This window comes from Papio anubis, chromosome 6 (genome assembly GCF_008728515.1).
Source record: "Papio anubis isolate 15944 chromosome 6, Panubis1.0, whole genome shotgun sequence".
Classification (NCBI taxonomy): Eukaryota; Metazoa; Chordata; class Mammalia; order Primates; family Cercopithecidae; genus Papio; species Papio anubis.
This window is the reverse complement of record NC_044981.1, coordinates 29840208-29860344: the sequence shown is the minus strand read 5'-3', so window position 1 is coordinate 29860344 and position 20137 is coordinate 29840208. Positions and strand designations below refer to the sequence as shown.

The window sequence follows — 20137 nt, the reverse complement described above, 5'->3', positions numbered from 1 at the left end:
ATTGTGGCTCACACCTGTAATCCCAGCACTTTGGGAGGCCGAGGTGGGTGGATCATGAGGTCAAGAGATCGAGACCATCCTGGCCAACATGGTGAAACCCCATCTGTACTAAAGAAAATACAAAAATTTGCTGGGCGTGGTGGTGCACGCCCATAGTCCCAGCTACTAGAGAGCCTTAGGCAGGAGAATTTCTTGATACCGGGAGGTGGAGGTTGTAGTGAGCCAACATCACGCCACTGCACTCCAGCCTAGCGACAAGCGAGACTCCGTCTCAAAAAAAATTGAAAACAAAAAACAAAGGCGCACTATAAGCACACTATTTAGAGGAACAGAAGTCACAATAAAAGAATTAGGCAAAAAAAAAAAAGTCAAGCAGGTTGCCTCTGGGGTTCAGGAAATGGCATGCATGAACACTGGAGATGTGTTTCTTCATAACAAACCTTGTAGATATTTAAAAAATTTTTAAATACTGTCTATATATCCATCTGTTGTTTACAAAGACAGGAGAGGATTGACTCACTAATTTTTCTATAAAGAGTGTCAGGAAGATGGGGTAGTAGTTAGAGGGAGATAGGGGATCAGGCAGTGGATTTTTATGGTAAGATTTTGTTTTATTTTAGTTTTGTTGTTTTAATGGGAAATATTACAGCATGTTTGTATGCAGGAATGAATGAATCAATAAAGTAGAAATTGATACAGAAGAGGGAGGGCCTGGCCATCCATCATCACTGGTGCTGGTGGGAAGGCTGAGGAGACAGGTGCAATGTGTGGATAGTAGTGGGATGATAATGCAGTTCTCACCTGAGTTCTTTTTTCCTAAGTCAAAGAGAAATCAACTCATCACCTCAAGGTGGGAGTGCAGAAAGAGTGGAGGAGAAAGTAGGAAATACCCTTCTCAGGAGATGTCAGAGTAAAGTGATCCAGGAAATGGCATCTGGAGAGTGCAGGGCTTTGGGGGGTGGACACTGAGGTCTGTGCTCATCAACTGGGGGGGAGGGGCAGAGGGACAGGGGAACAGAGAGTGGTGGGGAGAGAGAGATCTAGCACTCATGCAGCAGTCGGAGAATATAAACAGACTCGGAGGAAATGCAACCAAATATAGGTGTAAGGGTTAGGGGTTATTTTTAATTTGTCATTTATTCTTCCCAGAATTTTATAATGCTTCTACAGTGAATATACGTTATGTCATATATTATACACTTACATTATACTATATCAGAAAAAGAAAAACTATACAGTTTTTAAAGGGAAGGCACATGGGTACAAAGTGAGGTGTTCAGAGAAAAGAGCTAGAAGTGCGGGGCCCCTATGTCTCAGCTCTGGGCAATGAACTTGAGCCTTTTCTGCATTCCTCAGGCCACTGCTGTCTATGAGGCCAAGCAGTATCTTTCCTTTCCTTGTGGGGTGTGGTCATTTATTACCATCTTGTCAGCAATTTGATGCTTTTAAGAAGATGCTTTTTGAATTTTGTTATACATGGCATTTTTAGCTTTTTTGGTGAAAGGATTTATTCATATACTCTAACCACCTTTTCCAGAAATGGAAATTTTAAGGCAAAATAGTTCAGTGAGAACCATTTTGGTCCTAGAATAGAGGATCAATATCCGAGTCTTAACACATGCTCGGGACATGATCTGTCAAAGGTGGGACAAGTGTAAGGGATTTTTACGTAATTTATTTTTGAAAACATTAATGCACACACAAGAAAATTCAAAAGATATCCAAAAATATACAAAGATAAGTTATTCCCATTGCACCCCCACCACCTTTGCTTGTCCCTCAGGTCATCTACCCAGAAACCTTCGCAGTTAGAAACTTCTCATTTCTTCTCCTAGAAAAATATACCTATGCATTAATGTGTGTTACTATGTCAGTAAAGGACACAGACTAGAAGAAAATATTTTCAAACTACATATCTGATAAAAGACTTGTATTTGGAATATAGAAAGAACCCTCAAAACTGAACAATAAGAAAACATTTACCCAATTTAAAAATGGGCAAACGTCCAAACAGATGCCTCTCCAAAGATCTACAGATGGCAAGTGAGGAGATGCTCAATGTCATTTGTCATTAGGGAAATGCAAATGAAAACAACAATGATATACCATTTGACATCTACTAGAATAACTAAAACCCAAAAATCTAGTAGTACCAAGTGCTACGAGGATGCCAAATGACAGGAACCCTCATCCACTGCTGGCAGAAATGGAAATGGCACAGCCACTCTAGAAAGTATGAGCATTTTCTTCTTTTTTTTTTTTTTTTTTGAGACAGAGTCTGGCTCTGTCACCCAGACTGGAGTGCAGTGGCAGGATCTCGGCTTACTGCAAGTTCTGCCTCTCGGTTTCACGCCATTCTCCTGCCTCAGCCTCCCAAGTAGCTGGGACTACAGGCGCCGCCACCATTCTTGGCTAATTTTTTTGTATTTTTAGTAGAGACGGGGTTTCACCGTGTTAGCCAGGATGATCTCGATCTCCTGACCTCATGATCCACCCACCTCGGCCTCCCAAAGTGCTGGGATTACAGGCATGAGCCACCACACCTGGCCAATATGAGCAGTTTCTTATAACGCTAAACATAAGACTTGCCATACAACACCGTGATCACACTCCTGACAATGAATTTGAAAACTTACTTTGCATAAAAACCTGCATGTGAATGTTTGTAGAAGAACACCCCTTATCCGTGGGCTGCACATAGCGACTTCCTTCCAAAGACTCCATTATGGAAAAGGGAAAGCTAAGAAAGGAACTTGACGGGGGAGAAACTGGGAAACACTACCTTAGGCAGGTGATGAAGGCTGACATCATCAGTGATAAGTGGGTGGCGTGTACCCCTGATGTGCTGAGAGTGGCATTTCACCTCTGTGCTGTTCCTCCTCAACACCCATAACCCCAACCACATTCAAGTCAAAGGACATTCCACAATATGCCTGACCAATACTCCTCAAAAAATGTCAAGGTCATCAAAAACAAGGAAAATCTGAGAAATCCTCACAGCCAGAGGAACCTTAAGAGACATAATGGGATGAAATGTAATGTGGTATCCTAGATGGGATCCTACTGCTCTCAGGATGAAATGGCCTTATCCCAGGAATTAACTCTGGATTCTCTAATCCTAGGATGGGGGAGGGGAGGAGAGGCCCTGGAGCTTTGGCCGAGGAAGATGAGGGAGGCTCCTGGAGAAGCCAAAATAGTGAGGAAATCATGACATGAAGGGAACAGAGGCCAGTGGAGTGGAGGGAGAGGAGTCAGATGCGAAGGGGTCAGTTTAGTGGACACCTGTGCAAGAGGGATGGGTTCTGTTTCCAGGGAGGCACACGGGCTTCCAGCTGGGAGATCTGGCAGAGGTCTCTGTTTTTTCAGCTGGATGGTAATTGCACGGGTGTTAGCTCTATAACTCATTGGTAGGCTACCCTTAAGTTTTAGGAAGTTTTCTGTACTGACAGGAATACTGTAAGTCAGAAACACACATGGAAGAAATGGGAAAAGAAGAGAAGATGAGAGAGAGGAGGTGATGAAAGGCATTCCCTCTTTTCCAGAGCCAGAACCCCCAAATGCTGGGTGTCACGGAGAATCAGGAGAGAAGAGGAGAGTGAGGCCTGTGCCACCACAAAGTGGCCAGCCTTGGTTCCTGATTCCAGTGTTTCCAGGCACTTCTCCATGCCACAACCTAATGATCCTTTCCAAGTCCAGCCCCAGCAACCTGCAGTCACAACTGTTGACTACGTACATCTTTTGAGACAGTAGGAACTGCTGCAGTGACCACAGGGCTGCTGGTAGTGATAGGGACACAGTTCCTGTAGGGTCAAGGGTGGGTGTGCCATAGGAGCTGAAGACCGTATCAGTTTACAGTGAGATCAATGATGAGTTCAAGCTCAGGCATCTTCTCAATATCCCAAGGGAGGTTTCTCTCCACCTCCCCAGACCTCAAGGACCCAGGTGTCCAACCACCATCACCCTGGACAGCAAGGATGAACCCTTCTCCAGGGCATCAGATCACCCACCCTCAGAGAGCCTGGAAGGAGCCCCTCCTACTCTGAGATTCCAGGACCCTGGTGTCTTGCTCTTTTCTTCCCTTCTGGGGACCTAAGCAGATAAAGGCCTGTTGTTCAGATTCCTCAGACCTTGCCCCTCTGCCACCTCAAATCCCTGAGACTAATGGTCCTGTGGTCCTGAACTCAAATCTAATTTTGGGCCCTGCCACCTGGCTACAGAGTTTGGGGGTTGTGGGCTAGGAGAAGCCCCAGGGACTCCACAAGCTGAGCCAGGGAGAAATGGGGAGCATCATCAAATTCTGGAGCTAAAACTGGGATGAGGAAGACTTTTTACCGTCTCGGCATCCTGTGACCTGGCCAGGACTCCCCTTCCAGAGTCTAAGAGGCCATGGTGGCAGCTGGTGGTCAGATTTTATCTCTTCAACATGGGGCTGGTTGCCAAATCCAGAGTGCCAGGGGACCCTGCAAGACTTGCTGAGTGTGGGGCTTGTGACCTGGGGTAAGCTAGTATATTAGTCTGTTTCCATTACTATAAAGGAATACCCGAGGCTGGGTCATTTGTAAAGAAAAGAGGTTTATCTGACTCATATTTCTGCACGCTGTACAAGAAGAATAACACCAGCGTCTGCTCAGTTTCTGGTGAGATCTCAGGAAGCTTAAACTTATGGCAGAAGGCAAAGGGGGAGCCGGCCTGTTAACACAGTGAGAGCAAGAGAAATGCCATGCTCTTTTGAACAACCAGCTCTTCCATGAGGCTTTGGAAGGCCTCAACTCAGTTGGCCCCATCGTACTTTTCATTTCTCCCTCACTTAATCTGACTCTTCCAGAAAGGTAGCTACCTTCATTCTATGTCCCCTTCCTATCATCTTATCTATCTTCTTATTGCTATCTTCCCCAGCTCTTACGCCCACCTGCCCACACATATACCAAGTTTATTATCACATTTATTTATCTAATTGTAACTAGAGTGTCCCCATCCCCTACCAAGTGGAATGTTTGGCTCCTTTCTGACAATCTAAATCTTAATTAGCCGGGTGTGGTGGTGGGTGCCTGTAGTCCCAGCTACTCAGGAGACTGAGGCAGGAGAATCACTTGAACCCAGGAGGTGAAGGTTGCAGTGAGCTGAGATCACACCACTGCACTCCAGCCTGGGTGACAGAGGGAGACTCCATCTCAAATAAATAAATAAATAAATAAATAAAAATAAATCTTTCCATTTCCTTCAAGGCCAACATCAAAAGCCTCTTCTTTGAAGCCTTCTCTGACTAAACACTAGCTGTTTCCAGAATTCTTGTGGCCTCCAATCTGACCAAAAGATTTAACATCAGATTATTTATTGTAATTATAAATGTACAGATCTTAATATTCCATTATATGGTCTGTGCATATTATAGACCCCTGCCCACTGCACTTTGGGTCTTAAAACCTATTGGTTGGCTAATTCACTTATTAAAGAACTCAGTAAATGAGAATAACACCTTGTCTCTCTTGACTCCTGGTCCAAATCTCTTGCAAATAGGCCACACCATAGTCTGGAGCAAGAGGACTCAGGTACAGTTTGGTTGGTCCCTTACCTTCAAAAGTTCAAATGCTGACTGCCAAGACTTCTTCTCCAACTCAGAGATCAGGGTCCCAAGCTGGACCACCACCTCAGAGCCCTTGATGACATGGCTATTCCTCCTTTTGGTGAGTTCCTGCTCTAGCACTACCAGCTGCTCCAACAGCTACTGTTCCCTTTCTCTCAAAAACTGATGGCCCTGTTCAAACACTGATACAATATCTTGCCTGTGGTTCTGAAATGTCTACAGTAAATGCAGAAAGAGAAAAGTGACTTCTTTGAGAGGCTAGGAAACACCAGAACACGTGTGAGATCTTCTGAGGATGAGTTCAGAACAGAAATCTCTTTGATCACTCTCTCCCTCCCCTTTCCTCAACACTCCCCCCACACTCTCCCTAACCTATGCCCCACTACTGCCTATACACACACCCCTGCCCCTATACACACACATTTATACAGAACATTTACTAGAGACCTCTCTTACCAGCAAGGCCTGAATCTCATCTTCTTCCACAGATTGAAAATTCTGAATCCTATCCTTGTTTCTCTTCAGAATCTTCAGATGGTTTAGAATTTTGCCCTATGAAAATAAACATAGTCTCAGGCTGGGCACGGTCGTTCATGCCTATAATCCCAGTACTTTGGGAGGTCGAGGCAGGTGGATCACCTGAGGTCAGGAGTTAAAGACTAGCCTGGCTAACGTGGTGAAACCCTGTCTCTACTAAAAAATACAAAAATTAGCCGGGCGTGGTGGTGAGCACCTGTAATTCCAGCTATTTGGGAGGCTGAGGCAGGAGAATCACTTGAACCCAGGAGGCAGAGGTTGCAGTGAGTCAAGATCGCGCCACTGTACTCCTGCCTGGGCGACAAGAGCAAAACTCTGTCTCAAGAAAAAAAAAGAAAAAGAAAAAGAAAAAGAAAATCAACATGAATAGTCTCAAGATCAAGATAAAAATGGCCTCAATGAAAAAAGGGAGAGGCAAAGTGATTCCAGAGTGAAATCAGACTGCATTTGACCCTATGTAGTTTAATAATGGTCATGTGGAACAATTTCCATTCTAGTAAATAAGGAAGATACATTGAGTGATACATTGGCCTACAGCAATTTCTTAGAAGATAAAATAATATTGTATTATGATTACAACTAACAAGACTTATGGTATAGTTTCTAATTTATATTTACACTGTCCTTTTCTACCAAAAATCAGACAATAAAAATTGAAATTAATTAATAAAACAGAAATAGAAGATGGGTGCAGTGGTATGTGCCTATAGTCCCAGCTATATGGGAAACTGAGGGTGAAGTATCTCTCGAGCCCAAGACTTCGAGGGCATACTTTGGTAATATAGTGAGACCCTGTCTTGTAAAAAAAAAAAAAAAAGAAAAAAAAAATTAACACAAAAAGTCAAGGAAAGCATATATGCCAACTCCAAATAATAATAATAATAACTATTATTATTATTATTGTAGAGATGGGGTCTTGCTATAGCCCAGGCTGTTCTGTTCTCAAGCTATCCTCCCGCCTTGGCTTCCCAAATTGTTGGGATTACAGGCATGAGCCACCACACCTGGCAGCAACTCCAAATTGTTAAGAGGATGACTAAGTTGTCAGGCAAAGAGAAAAGGGAAACGATGTTTCTTGTTTCTTTTCTTTTCTTTTCCTTTTTTTTTTTTTTGAGACAGAGTCTCACACTGTTGCCCAGGCTGGAGTGCAATGGCACAATCTTGTCTCACTGCAACCTCTGCCTCCTGGGTTCAAGAGATTCTCCCGCCTCAGCCTCCCAAGTAGCTAGGATTATAGGTGCATGCCACCATGCCTGACTAATTTTTGAATTTTTAGTTGAGATGAGGTTTAATGTTGACCAGGCTGGTCTTGAGTCCCTGACCTCAAGTGATTCACCTGCCTTAGCCTCCCAAAGTGCTAGGATTACAGGTATGAACCACCACACTCAGCCTGATGTTTCTTTAGCAGATAAGAAGAAACATAATAGGACCCCAGAGGAAATAATATTTTCCTTGTTACTAAATTCTGAAAGAAAAATTATATAGATTTTATACAGGGTGAAATATTCTCAAAAATATTTTTATAACAACTATGTACATACTACTTGAATCTATATACTATGAGAGCTATCAGGAGCGCTGGTGTTCTGTATCGCTGATAAGACTTGATCTGAACCTCAGAGATGAAACCATTAAGGCAATGTGATAGACCTTCTTCCATAAAAAATATAAAACCAAACCAGATTTATTATCCAAATGCAAAGGGTAGTACTTTACCAAGAATCTTCCATGCTAAATAACTTGAACTGTCACTGACACCTCTTAGAAATGCTATTATATTTTTTAAAAGATAAAAAGTGTTGGTGGGGATATGGAGAAAGGGGAACCCTGATACACTGTTGGTGTAAATGTAAACTGGTACAGCCATTATAAAAACAGTAAGAAGTTCCTCAAAGAATTAAAAACAGAACTACCATATGATCCAGCAATCTCACTTCTAGGTATTTATAGTCCATATATTCCCCATGTTCTTTGCAGCACTCTTCACAATAACCAAGATATAAAAACAACCGAAATGTTCATTGATGGATGAATAAAGAAAATGTGGTATATACATACAATGGAAAATTATTCAGCCTTAAAAAGAAGGAAATTCTGCCATTTGTGACAACATGGATGGACCTTGAGAATATTATGCTAAGTGAATATGCCAGACACATACTGTGCGACCTCACTTATATGTGGAATCTAAAACAGTCAAACTTATATAAACAGAAAGTAGAATGGTGATTGCCAGGGGCTGGTGGGGGCAGGGAATGGAGGGTTGATGGTCAAAGTTACAAAGTTTCAGTTATACAAGATAAAGAAGTTCTAGAGACCTACTATATAGCATAATGCCTATAGCTAAAAACACTGTATTATATACTTCAAATTTACTAAAAGAGTAGATCTTTGGCTAAGTGTTCTTATCACACACACAAATAAATAATGATAATAACAATAAAGAGGGTGTGTGGAAAGTTTGGAAAGTGATAGATATGTGTTTCTGCTGTGATAATGGTTTCAGAGGTATATACTTATCTACAAACTCATTAATTGGTATACATTAAATATGTATAGCTTTTACATGTCAATTATACCTCAATAAAGTAATGCAAAAAAACTGCACCTTATCCTGAAGGTACCATGGAACTTTCTGGCTAAAAGAACAGAGCTGGGGTCCAACACGATTCTTACCTGACAAGGCTGTGCAGCCTTTTCTAGGAGAATAGCAGAATGGTGCTTGTGTTCTCAGGACTCCCAACACATCACACACAACATCTCTCTTGGTCATCCTTTGAAGTAGTAATGGAGCTTCTCCAGATGTCGCCTACACAGCTTCTCTGCTTTTTGCTCAGGTGGTCTTTCCTCTCTGGGTTGTCTCTCTCATCTACCTTCATCCTCCAAATGTTCTCCACCAGGCTGGCCATCTGCCACACATGGCACATATTTTTTCTTAAAAGCTGTCTTGCACAGAGAACAATATAATGGCTGCCTAGTAGATTCACAGACCTTCATGATGCAGTGGTAGCAAAAGACATGACCACAGTCAATGGTCACTGGGTCTCTCACGTTGTCAAGACAGATGGAGCCCATTATCTCATCCTCCAGATTTCTCAGAGGGGAGGCAGCAGTCGTGATCACTATGCTCAAATCCTGCAAAGAGTTCACTCTCAAAGTGAGAAATCACTTTCTAAGAAGACATGAAGAAAACAAAGAAGTTGTGAGTTTAATAAACATCAAAATGGAACCCATGAGAAAACAGTTTCTATGTTCAAACTGCTCCCAACCTTTTTTCTCAAAATCCGAAGTCCCTTCCAGAGCACTACTCAGACCAGGTTCTGGCTTGCAGTGTTAGATGAATGTTCATTTTAGGCAGCTAGCTCTGCTGTAAGCATTTCAAAGGGTGATCATATATGTAATTTTTTATTACATAAATGTAATAAAATACATACTCTGTCTCGTTCTATCGCCCAGGCTGGAGTACAGTGGTGCAATCTCAGCTCACTGCAAGCTCCGTCTCCTGGGTTCATGCCATTCTTCTGCCTTAGCCTCCCGAGTAGCTGGGACTACAGGCACCTGCCACCATGTCCGGCTAACTTTTTGTGTTTTTAGTAGAGATGGGGTTTCAACGTATTAGCCAGCATGGTTTCGATCTCCTGACCTTGTGATCCACCCTCCTTGGCCTCCCCAAGTGCTGGGATTACAGGTGTGAGCCTCAGCGCCTGGCCTCATACATGTAGTTAATTCAGAGTATCCTAGAAGATTTTGGACAAGTAATTTCTCGATAAAGTCTAAAGGATTTGTGCCCACCTCTCAGTAGATCAACTCAGTAAAATATATTTGCTGTAAATAATTCAAAAGTAAAGAATAAGAATTAACAAAATTTGGGTCTATATCTTAAAACTCATCTGAAAACCTGAGACCTACATATTAGAAACCACTAGGTTCATCCACAGGTCTGTTATTCATACTCTGCCTGAGAAATCTCATCATCGTGGTTTAAACTAATTTTTTCAACATGTTTTGAAACATCACAGTAAAAAAGGCATTCATCTCCCAGTCTAATATACATGTATATGCACACACAGACACATGCACGCACACAACACACACATACAAATTTTTTTGGGTACCATTTTTTCTTTATTATTTGTAATATATTCTGATTTTTAAATTGCAGTCTGTTTTAAAAATGCAGGTTATAACCTGCAAAATTGGTTTCATGATAGTATCACCTACACTTTGAAAAATAAATCAAACCACGACTTTATCACTGACACTGACCTCTACCTACAGATGCAAACTCTGGGGAGCTACCAAGGCCTAATGAACCATTACTTGAATGTACTACTTGCATCTTAAACTCACACATCCAAATCCACTGTCCCTCTCATTCTTCCTATTCCTCAGGAACAGGTACCAACAGCCACCCCATTATCCAAGCCATTATAGACAACAGTAAGGAGGTTTCTCGAAAAATTAAAAGTAGAACTACTATATGATCCATCAATCTCACTAATGGTTATATATCCAAAGGAAATGAAATTGGTACATCAAAGAGATACATGCACTCCCATGTTCACTGCAGCGCTATTCACAATAGCCAAGGTATGAAATTAACCTAAGTGGCCATCAAAGGATGAATAGATTTCTTAAAATGTGGCTTATATACACAATGGAATACTTTTCAGCCATAAAAAGAATGAAATCCTGTCATTTGTAACAACATGGATGAACCTAGAGGACATTATATTAAATAAGCCAAGCACTGAAGGACAAATGGCACATTATTTCACTCATATGTGGAACTGTAAAAGCTGATCTCATAGAAGGAAGAGGAGAATAGTGGTTACCAGAGACTGAGAAGGAGAGGGAGAAGTGAGGATGTACACTGAAGTGAGAATGTACACTGAAAACTAAAAAACATTGCTGAAATTGAAGATCTAAATAAATGGAAAGACTTCTTGTGTTGATGGGTAGAAAAACTTAAAATTGTTAAGTTGTCAATAATATCCAAAGTCATCTACAGACTCAATTAATCTCTAAAAAAATTTCAACAATCTTTTAAACAGATATGGAAAAGCAGGTCCTTGAATTCATATGGAAATGTTCACAAAAAACAACAGTGTTTGTAGGAAAAACAGGGTTTTGATAGGCTACTCAAAATCTATTCATCTTCACACCCCTAACACTAACAAAACAGTAACAATCCGAATAAAAATACTAGCATAGGTTTTAAAAAGAAAAAAAAAAAGACTTGTTAAACTCTAAATAGAGGAAAGACTTTTTAAAGGGGGAACTAGGCTGGGTGGTGGCTCACGCCTGTAATCCCAGCACTTTGGGATGCCGAGGTGGACAGATAACGAGGTCCAGAGATAGTGACCATACTGGCCAAGATGGTGAAACCCCCATCTCTACTAAAAATACAAAAATTAGCTGGGCATGGTGGCACGTGCCTGTAGTCCCAGCACACTGGGAGGCCGAGGTGGGTGGATCACGAGGTCAGGAGATCAAGACCATCCTGGCTAACACGGTAAAACCCCATCTCTACTAAAAATACAAAAAATTAGCCAGGCACGGTGGCACATGCCTGTAGTCCCAGCTACCCAGGAGGCTGAGGCAGGAGGATGGCTTGAACCCGGGAGGCGGAGGTTGCAGTGAGCCGAGATTGCACCACACTGCACTCCAACCTGAGCGACAGAGTGAGCCTTCATCTCAAAAAAAAAAAAAAATGAAAAAAATGAAAAAATAAAATAAAATAAATAAAGGGGGAACTAAAGATACAAGGGGATAAGGAAAGATGGAAGCTGCTGCTTTATGGAGAAAAGGTGGAGGGACATCACCATGAGAAGCTGTAGGAGGATAAGCAGTTAAAGCTTTGCACAAAATGTAGATGACAAAGATGGGTAGCTCTGGATGGTTATTTTCTGCTTGTTTGTTTTGCACCTGCTTAAAAAAACACCTGATTTTTTTTTTTTTTTTTTCCTTCTGTATTGCCACCTTCCTTCTTTCATTAAGAAGCTGCTGTTATGGCTCCAAATAGGACCTTGTGCCATGAAGTGCAGTCTGCACTAACAATCTACAAATGCATGTCAATCACACCTAAAGTAGAAAAAGAAAGCTCTTGTGGAATTATTCTAAAGCCTAATGGAATTTTTCTTCCCCACTCTCAAGGGGTAACTCAGCAACAAGTTGTTATGGAACTGTGGCAGCATCTTAATATTCCCATGCTCAAAATAGTTCAGAAAAAGTGCATGAAAATTGGGGGAACTACTTAGTAAGCACTTCAAGATAGAGAGTGTAGCCAAAATGAGTAAAGTGGAGAAGGAGTCAATGGCATTGTGCACAGCATTGTTTTCATAGCTTACTCCCTTAAATCTTGTTTGGGACTTCGCTGCTATTTTCGTACAGCTGCTATTACTCAGTGCAGAACATTAACATACGGGGAAAATTGTATACTACACAATGCAGCTTCCACATTATGCTGACACCATTCCTCCACTAGTCCGTTTACTTTAAGAGACACTTATTGATGCAAGGGAGACTAAACAGTGAAGGATCTCACTCCCAGTCCTGTCCACCATCTGTCCAGTTTACACCTTATCCCCAAAGAGGTAATCCCTTTTATGAATTGCTTGGGTATCTTCCCGTTTTTTCATGATAATATGAATAATGACTCTTCATTCCCTCCTCTTTTTTAACACAGTGGTAGCCTGTTATACAATGTTCTTCACCTTATTCTCTCACTTCACAATATATCTTGGAGATCTTACCAAAAGCACACAGAGACCTCCTGCGTTGTGATTAGCTTTTCATTGCAAAATATTCTATTGTTCGTGTGTGTGTGTGTGTTTAGTTAGTGTCAAATTGATAGGTGCATGAATTTTTCCAATCTTTTGTTAAGGCAAGCTGTATTGAATAAACTTATACATAATATTTTTGCATGTGTATAATTATACCTGTAGGATGAATTTCAAAAAATGAAATTGAAGGGTTTAAGGTTGTATTCACAAACAATTTTGAAAGGTTTTGATTGCCTAATTGTCCTCCAAAAGGTTTGTCCCCAACTGGACTCCTATAACCAATAAATCAAAGTGCTTGTTTCTCCATAGCCTTGTCAACAGAGGGTGTTGCCAAATTTTTAGCTTTTTGCCAATCTGACAGGAAAGACATGGTATCTCCTGTAGTTTTTCTTCTTCTTTTAGTAAGAGGAAGGTTAAGTGTTTTTTCATGTGTTTAATAACTATTTTTGTTTCCTTTTCTGAGTTTCTTCACAGTTCCCTAGACAAAGGAAAAAAGATTTCAGCAGACAGAATTTCAACAATCGTCTGTTGAAATTCTTTTTACTTTTTCTTTCAGATTGCTAGTCTCTTTCTTCTCAGTTTTAAGGTGAATTTTAATTGCTAAAGAGATCATTTCTTTGGATGTGATATGCATGAAAATGTCTGTATAAGCTTTTCATTTGTCTTGTGATTTTTTTATGATATTTTCTGCTACTCAGAACTGCTTTTTATTTTATGTAGTTCAATTGACTAATTTTCTGTCCTATAGCTTTTAGGATTTGGAGTTACAGTTAGATAGCCCTCCTCCAAAGTTATAAAGGAATATTTCCTTTTTTTTTCATTGAAAACTTTGACTCATTTGGAGTTTATCATGCTATACAGTTGGAGTTGTGCCCAACTTTAAATATTATTTCCCATGTAGTTATCCAGTTATCCCAAAAGCATTTATTGAATCGTCATCTATCTTTTCCACTGATCTGAGATCCCATTTTTATCGTCCACCAAATTACTGTATGCTTGGGTCTATTTCTAGACTTTCTTTTCTTTTTCATAGATCTGTCTGTTTATCTACCAACATCACATTCTTTTCGTTATTGAGGCTTTAGAATGTTTTCATATCTGGCAAAGCCAGTTTTTCTCAAGCTCCTCTTGCCTGAGGTTTAGTTGGTATTCTTTCTTTATTTTTCACATGAATCTTTGAATCAGTTTATCTAGTTAAAAAGAACATCTGACTGGGCGCAGTGGCTCACGCCTGTAATCCCAGCACTTTGGGAGGCTGAGGCGGGAGGATCACCTGAGGTCATGAGCTTGGTCAACACGGTGAAACCCTGTCTCTACTAAAAATACAAAAAAATAGCTGTGGTGGTGGTGCGTGCCTGTAATCCCAGCTACTCAGGAGGCTAAGGCAGGATAATCACTTGAGCCCAGGAGACAGAGGTTGCAGTGAGCTGAAATTGTGCCATTGCACTCCAGCCTGGGCAACAAGAGCGAAACTCTGTCTCAAAAAAAAAAAAAAAAAAAAAAGAACATCTCTGGTACCTTATTTTTTACAAGTTAAATTAAGATTAGCCTGGAGGGATGATAGATAACTTTATGATGATCAATTTATGTATTCAATAACTATTTTAGGTTTTTAAACTATTTAAATGTTTGTTACATATAGATATCACACATTTCAAAGTAAGTTCATTCCTGAGTATTTTATCTTTTTGTTGATATTGTAAATAGTATCTTTTCTTCTGTTATATCTTCTACCTATATGTTGATTTAGATACATGAAAACTATTTACTTCTTCTTATAGATATTTTATCCTGTATGTTAGGTAGAAAACAAAACTATAATAATGGAGAAAACTAAAAATGAGATGACTCAAACAAAATAGTTTATTTCCATCTTCACAGTCTGAGGTAGGTTTATCAAGATGGTGAGTGGTTGTACTCTATGAAGTCACTTAGGGACGCATGCTATTAGAAGTTCTTCCATCTTCAACATGTGATTACAAGATCAATTTGCTTTCAATCAATGATGAAGGGTGTCAAGAAGGGCTGAAGTTCAAGGTCTCTTTAATCTGTGAGATGACTGTTTCATTTACCACAACTTATATTCTTTTGTCAAGGCCCTAGTCACATAGCTACATCTAACTGCAAAGAGGGCTAGGAAATGTCATCCAGCCAGGTCTCAGCTATACTCCATTTGTTTGAAAGAAGGAAAATGGATTTTGTGGTCAGTTAGAAGTCATTACACAGACCACCAATGGTCACCAACAATCCACATATACTCTAATTTGCACATTTAAAAAAAAACTCATCTCACCCGCTAGGGAAATATCTCTTCCAGTTATGACATCCAGCTCAAAATCCAGGATCTTTAGGTGACATGCAGTTCTCTATTGGATACACACGTGAGTCCTCATGGCCCAGAGACCTGTAAAGTAATAAAATCCAAATTATTACCCCCTACCACATAAACACAGATAATATACAATGGTGAAGTGAGTGAAGTGAGAACAGGATAATAGAAACTCTTATTTAAAAAACAGAAACACACAATCATTGGCCCATAGCAATGATTAAATGTTACTGAGTGGGAATGCTAAATAATCCTTGCCCTCTCAATGGAGTAAGTTCCAAGGTTAGTCCATCTAGCTATCACTGGTCCTCTCTGTGGGAGGAACTCCTTTGTTTGTCATCCTGTCTGACCACTGGCTTTGCCTTCTGGAAGATTCTTTATTCTCCATTATCTACCATAGCCAATATAAGAAGAAATGAGGAGTATCCATTTCTTAGGATTGCCCTGTACAGATTTTACAGCCTGACTTCTCTGGTTGCAATTTGGGGGCCTATGAGTTATTTTAAGCTTAACCACAGACTTTTTTATGGCTTTATGGCTTCCTTGGGAATACAATTTCTTCAAAAACTAAAAGGGCTTCTTGTTTATTTGTTTCATGCATGAATGACCACAACCAAAGTTCTTTTCTAGGACTGATTCTTAAATCTTTTGTTCTAAGCTCTCTTGAATGATTCATGCCACTCTTAATTTAATGGTAACAACTTTGAGTGGGAAGAAAACTCCTTTAATCTAATTGTTTCCTTAGGCCTCCATCCTGCTGTTTGCCTTAATACAAGGCCTTTGGGAAAAGCTTAGAGGAAGGTATTAGTTTTTTATCACTGACTTAACAAATTACCACAAACTTAGTTGCTTAAAACAATATAAATTGATGATCTTACAGTTCTGTAAGTCAGAAATCCAACACTAGTCTCACTAAGCTAAAATCAAGGTATCAGTAGGACTGTGTTACTTCTAGAGGCTCACAGGGACAATCTGTGTTCTTGCCTTTTTCACTTCTAGAGGCTGTCAGCATTCTGTGGCTTATGGTCCTGTTCCTCCACCTTCAAAATCGGCAATAGCACACATTCCTCTGACCCTTTGTCCCATCATCATATGTCTCTCTCTCACTGCAGCTGGGAAAGATCTTCTGCTTTTAAGGTCTCATGTGATTAAATTGGGCCCACTGGAATAATGCAGGATGATCTCCTCATCTCAAGGTCCTTCATTGCGTTTGCAAAGTCCCTTTTGCCATGTACAGTAACATATTCACAGATTCTGGGGACTAGAATGTAGACATTTTGGTGGGGGGACCGTCATTATTTGGCCTACCACAAGCAACTAAAGCCATATTTCCTGTTATCTGACATATAAAAGCATTTCTCAATCTTGTAAGGACTCATATCTCTGGACTCTATTTCCTTCAATCTCTGCTTACAATCTGGGTCAGGAGATCGAGACCATCCTGGCTAACATGATGAAACCCCGTCTCTACTAAAAATACAAAAAATTAGCCAGGCGTCGTGGCGGGCGCCTGTAGTCCCAGCTACTCAGAAAGGCTGAGGCAGGAGAATGGCGTGAACCTGGGAGGCGGAGCTTGCAGTGAGCCGAGATCGTGCCACTGCATTCCAGCCTGGGTAACAGAGCGAGACTCCATCTCAAAAAAAAAAAAAAGATGCAACCACACTAACAACTTGTTTTTAGCCCACTGAGACTTGTTTCACACTTCTGACCTACTGAGGCAAGATAAGTAATGTTAGGAGGCCATACTAACTTGTCCCACGTGTGAAGCCCCAGGACTCCTTTTACAGTGAATTATTTTCACTTGCACCCTCCCGCATCAGCACTTAAGTGTTTTACGAGATAAGCAGTCCTACAGGATTCTGCCAGGTGGTTACAAGTTCTTGATACCCTATACAGCCTGGGAAACAAAACAAAAGCCCTTTATTCGTGAGGTAGCTACCCCATCTCCAGCCAATCAGCACCAAAAGCCCAAGAAGCTATTAGCTACAAATTCCTGCCTTGGTTGTGGGGGTGGAGGCGTGACTGGGAACTTCTCCAGGGTCTTGCATACACAGCTAGGCTCAAGGTTTAGCCTATGGTGACCTTTTCCTCATTGTAATAGGAAAAAACACACCACCAGGTGGGGATTTTATACGCTAATGATACATGGGATGCGTGTTACAGCATGTAGCTCATGTGCCAACCACAGGTCTGCCTTTGCTTACTTTGACCTCACCAGTATTTTATTAATATGTATGTACAGTTTCCACAAAGGAAATTCCCCTTAAGGCACTAACTGCTGCCTCTAGCTTTGAGCTAGCTTTGAGCAGCCCATTCTGCCTCTCAGAGTGTATTTTCACTTTGCAATAAACTCCTTTGCCTAGTCTTATTTTGGACTCACTCTCAAATTCTTTTGTGTGGCCCAGAATTTGAATCTGGCCCACCCACAACACTGCAGAAGTGTAAGAGAATAAATTCGTGTTGTTTAAACAGCTAAGTTTGTGGTAATTTGTTACAGCAGCAATAAAAACCTAATCCACAACTAAAAGAAGCCGTGTTCCGGTCCCTAGAAGCACCAAAGAAGCTGCAATGTACTGGGTCCCCAGTTTAGGGGAATGGGGTGGATGTTGAAAGCTTCTGAGGGGAGGAGGGGCCTGAAAGACATTCTCTAGAAAGGAAAGGGCAAACTGGGAGGGAGTCAGAGCTTTATGATTGACTATACTCTTTTATCATTCATATAGAGACTGTCAGTGGCATTGGAACCAGAGCGACTCCATTTTGAGTGAGGGCTAGGAAAATGAGGCTGCAACTTGCTGGGCTGCATTTCCAGAAACATAGGTATTCCTAGCCTCTAAACGTTTATGGTTAAGGGAATAGATTAATAATGTTTACTAGGCCAGGCAAGGTGGCTCACACCTGTAATCCCAGAACTTCAGGAGGCCGAGGTGGATGGATCACAGGGTCAGGAACTCGAGACCAGCCTGGCCAATATCGTGAAACCCGTCTCTACTAAAAATACAAAAATTAGCTGGGTGTGGTGGCACATGCCTGTCCCACCTACTGGGGAAACTGAGGCAGAAGAACCACCTGAACCCAGGATGCAGAGGTTGCAGTGAGCTGAGATCGTGCCATTGCACTCTGGTCTGGGCAACAGAGGGCGACTCTGTCTCAAAAAAAAAAAAAAGTTTACTATACTGACCCAGATTTAGCAATGTCCAGATAATCCTGATATCTGGAGAACAAAGGCATTCCTAATTTTGCTTTAAAGATAATGATATTGATTCTTGCAAAATATAGTAATTAAGGAAATCAATCCTTTATCACAAACTCTCGTAGCAGAGCACATCTTCCCATGATGTTATTTTATCCTATATATATATTTAAGTGTTGTACCTAAGGTGAACACGTTCCTCCTCTTACTTTCTGGAATGCCCTACTCTGTCTATGGAGTAGCTATTCTTTCACCACTTTACTTTCTTAATGAACTTGCTTTTGCTGTGCACTCCAGCGGACTTACCCTGAATTATTTCTTGCACGAGATCCAAGAACCCGCTCTTGGGGTCTGGATTGGGACCTCTTTCCTGTAACAGGACCACCTTCCACAAATGGACCCAGGATCAGAGTCCACTCTGATTCACTGTCCCATTCCGCCCTCCCTAAAGTGCCTAAACCAGGCACTTTGCCACTGGTTTCACACATCTGGGGTGAAGAACTCTTCTTGGTCTGTCTGGAACCTTCCTGGGTTTTGCATGGAAAGTCCTGTGTCCTGGGAAACTCCGCAGTCCCAGGCATCCTATACCATGCTTCATTTGTCAAAAACTGTCCCAAAAAAATTGTGAACAATGATTTTATTGCAAAATGTTGGAAACTCTGTATAAAGTACTTGTATGGTATGCTGTGAAAATAGGGAATTTGTATTGGGTATTTGATTTTGTAACACTTTTCTGATTATAAAAGCATTAAATGCACATTTGGAGGTACTTGGAGAGAAAAAGGAAAGCCTAAAGCAATGTTTTTCAAGTTTTGTTATGTGTAAGAATATCTCGCTTGAAATGTAGAGTCCCAGGTTGCAACGCAAGAGTGTGCATCAGGAACAGTGGAGTGTTGCCCAGAAATCTGGAAGGTAAGATAAAAGGGTAGACACTAATAGTAGCTTAAATGAGTTGAGAGTCTCATGTACGTTTTGCATGTCTAATAGACATCTCAAAATTAGCATATCCAAAATCAGATCCAAATCCTCTCCCCTGGTCTGTCCCTGCCCATGCCCCTACCCTCTGTCAAGTCTTTCCCATCTCAGCATCCTTCCAGTTGCTCAAGCCAAACACCTGGGCATCATCCTTGTCTTTATTGTTCCTGTCACACCATACCTAATCGTGTTGATTCTATCTTCAAATGTATTCTGAACTTGACTACTTCCCACAACCCCCATCGTCACTTGCCTAGTTTATTTCAGTGGCCTTCTGAGAGGTGTTGCTGCCTCCATTCTTGTTTCCTTGGTTCCATTTTCAACAGAGGAGCCAGAGAAATTAAAACATGAGTTAAAGCCTATAGTCAGAGCCTATCAGTCCTTTGTCGTTTTAGTGCCATCCATCTCACTCAAAGTAGAATCAAAGTCCTTAGAATGGTCCACATGGTCCTACCCAGTCTGGACCCACTCACTTCTGTTGAGCTGATGACCTCATGTCCTGCACTTCACCCCTCCTTCACTCTGGTCCAGACACACTGGCATCCCTACTGCTCCTTATACTTGCTAGGCATGCTTCTGCCTCAAGGCCTTTGTGCAGACTCTTCCCATTGCCTAGAACACATTTCTCTCAGATATTCTCAAAGCTGGCTCTCTTACCTCTTTCAGGTGTTTGCTGAAATATAACTTTCTCTGTAAGGACTTCTCTAACCTCTCTATTTAAAATTGTGACATTTTCT

At 41.1% G+C, this 20137-nt stretch overlaps 1 long non-coding RNA gene across 1 annotated transcript in view; it reads right to left on the bottom strand.

The window, feature by feature from the left end:
* LOC103883586 overlaps positions 1–20137 on the bottom strand; it is a 31590-nt gene that overhangs the window by 1694 nt on the left and 9759 nt on the right. Inside the window, exons 2-4 of the long non-coding RNA XR_002521320.2 lie at positions 15200–15310; positions 8798–9293; positions 6041–6136 (exon numbers count right to left, since the gene is read on the bottom strand). This is a non-coding gene — a long non-coding RNA (uncharacterized LOC103883586). The remainder of the gene's footprint in view (positions 1–6040; positions 6137–8797; positions 9294–15199; positions 15311–20137) is intronic.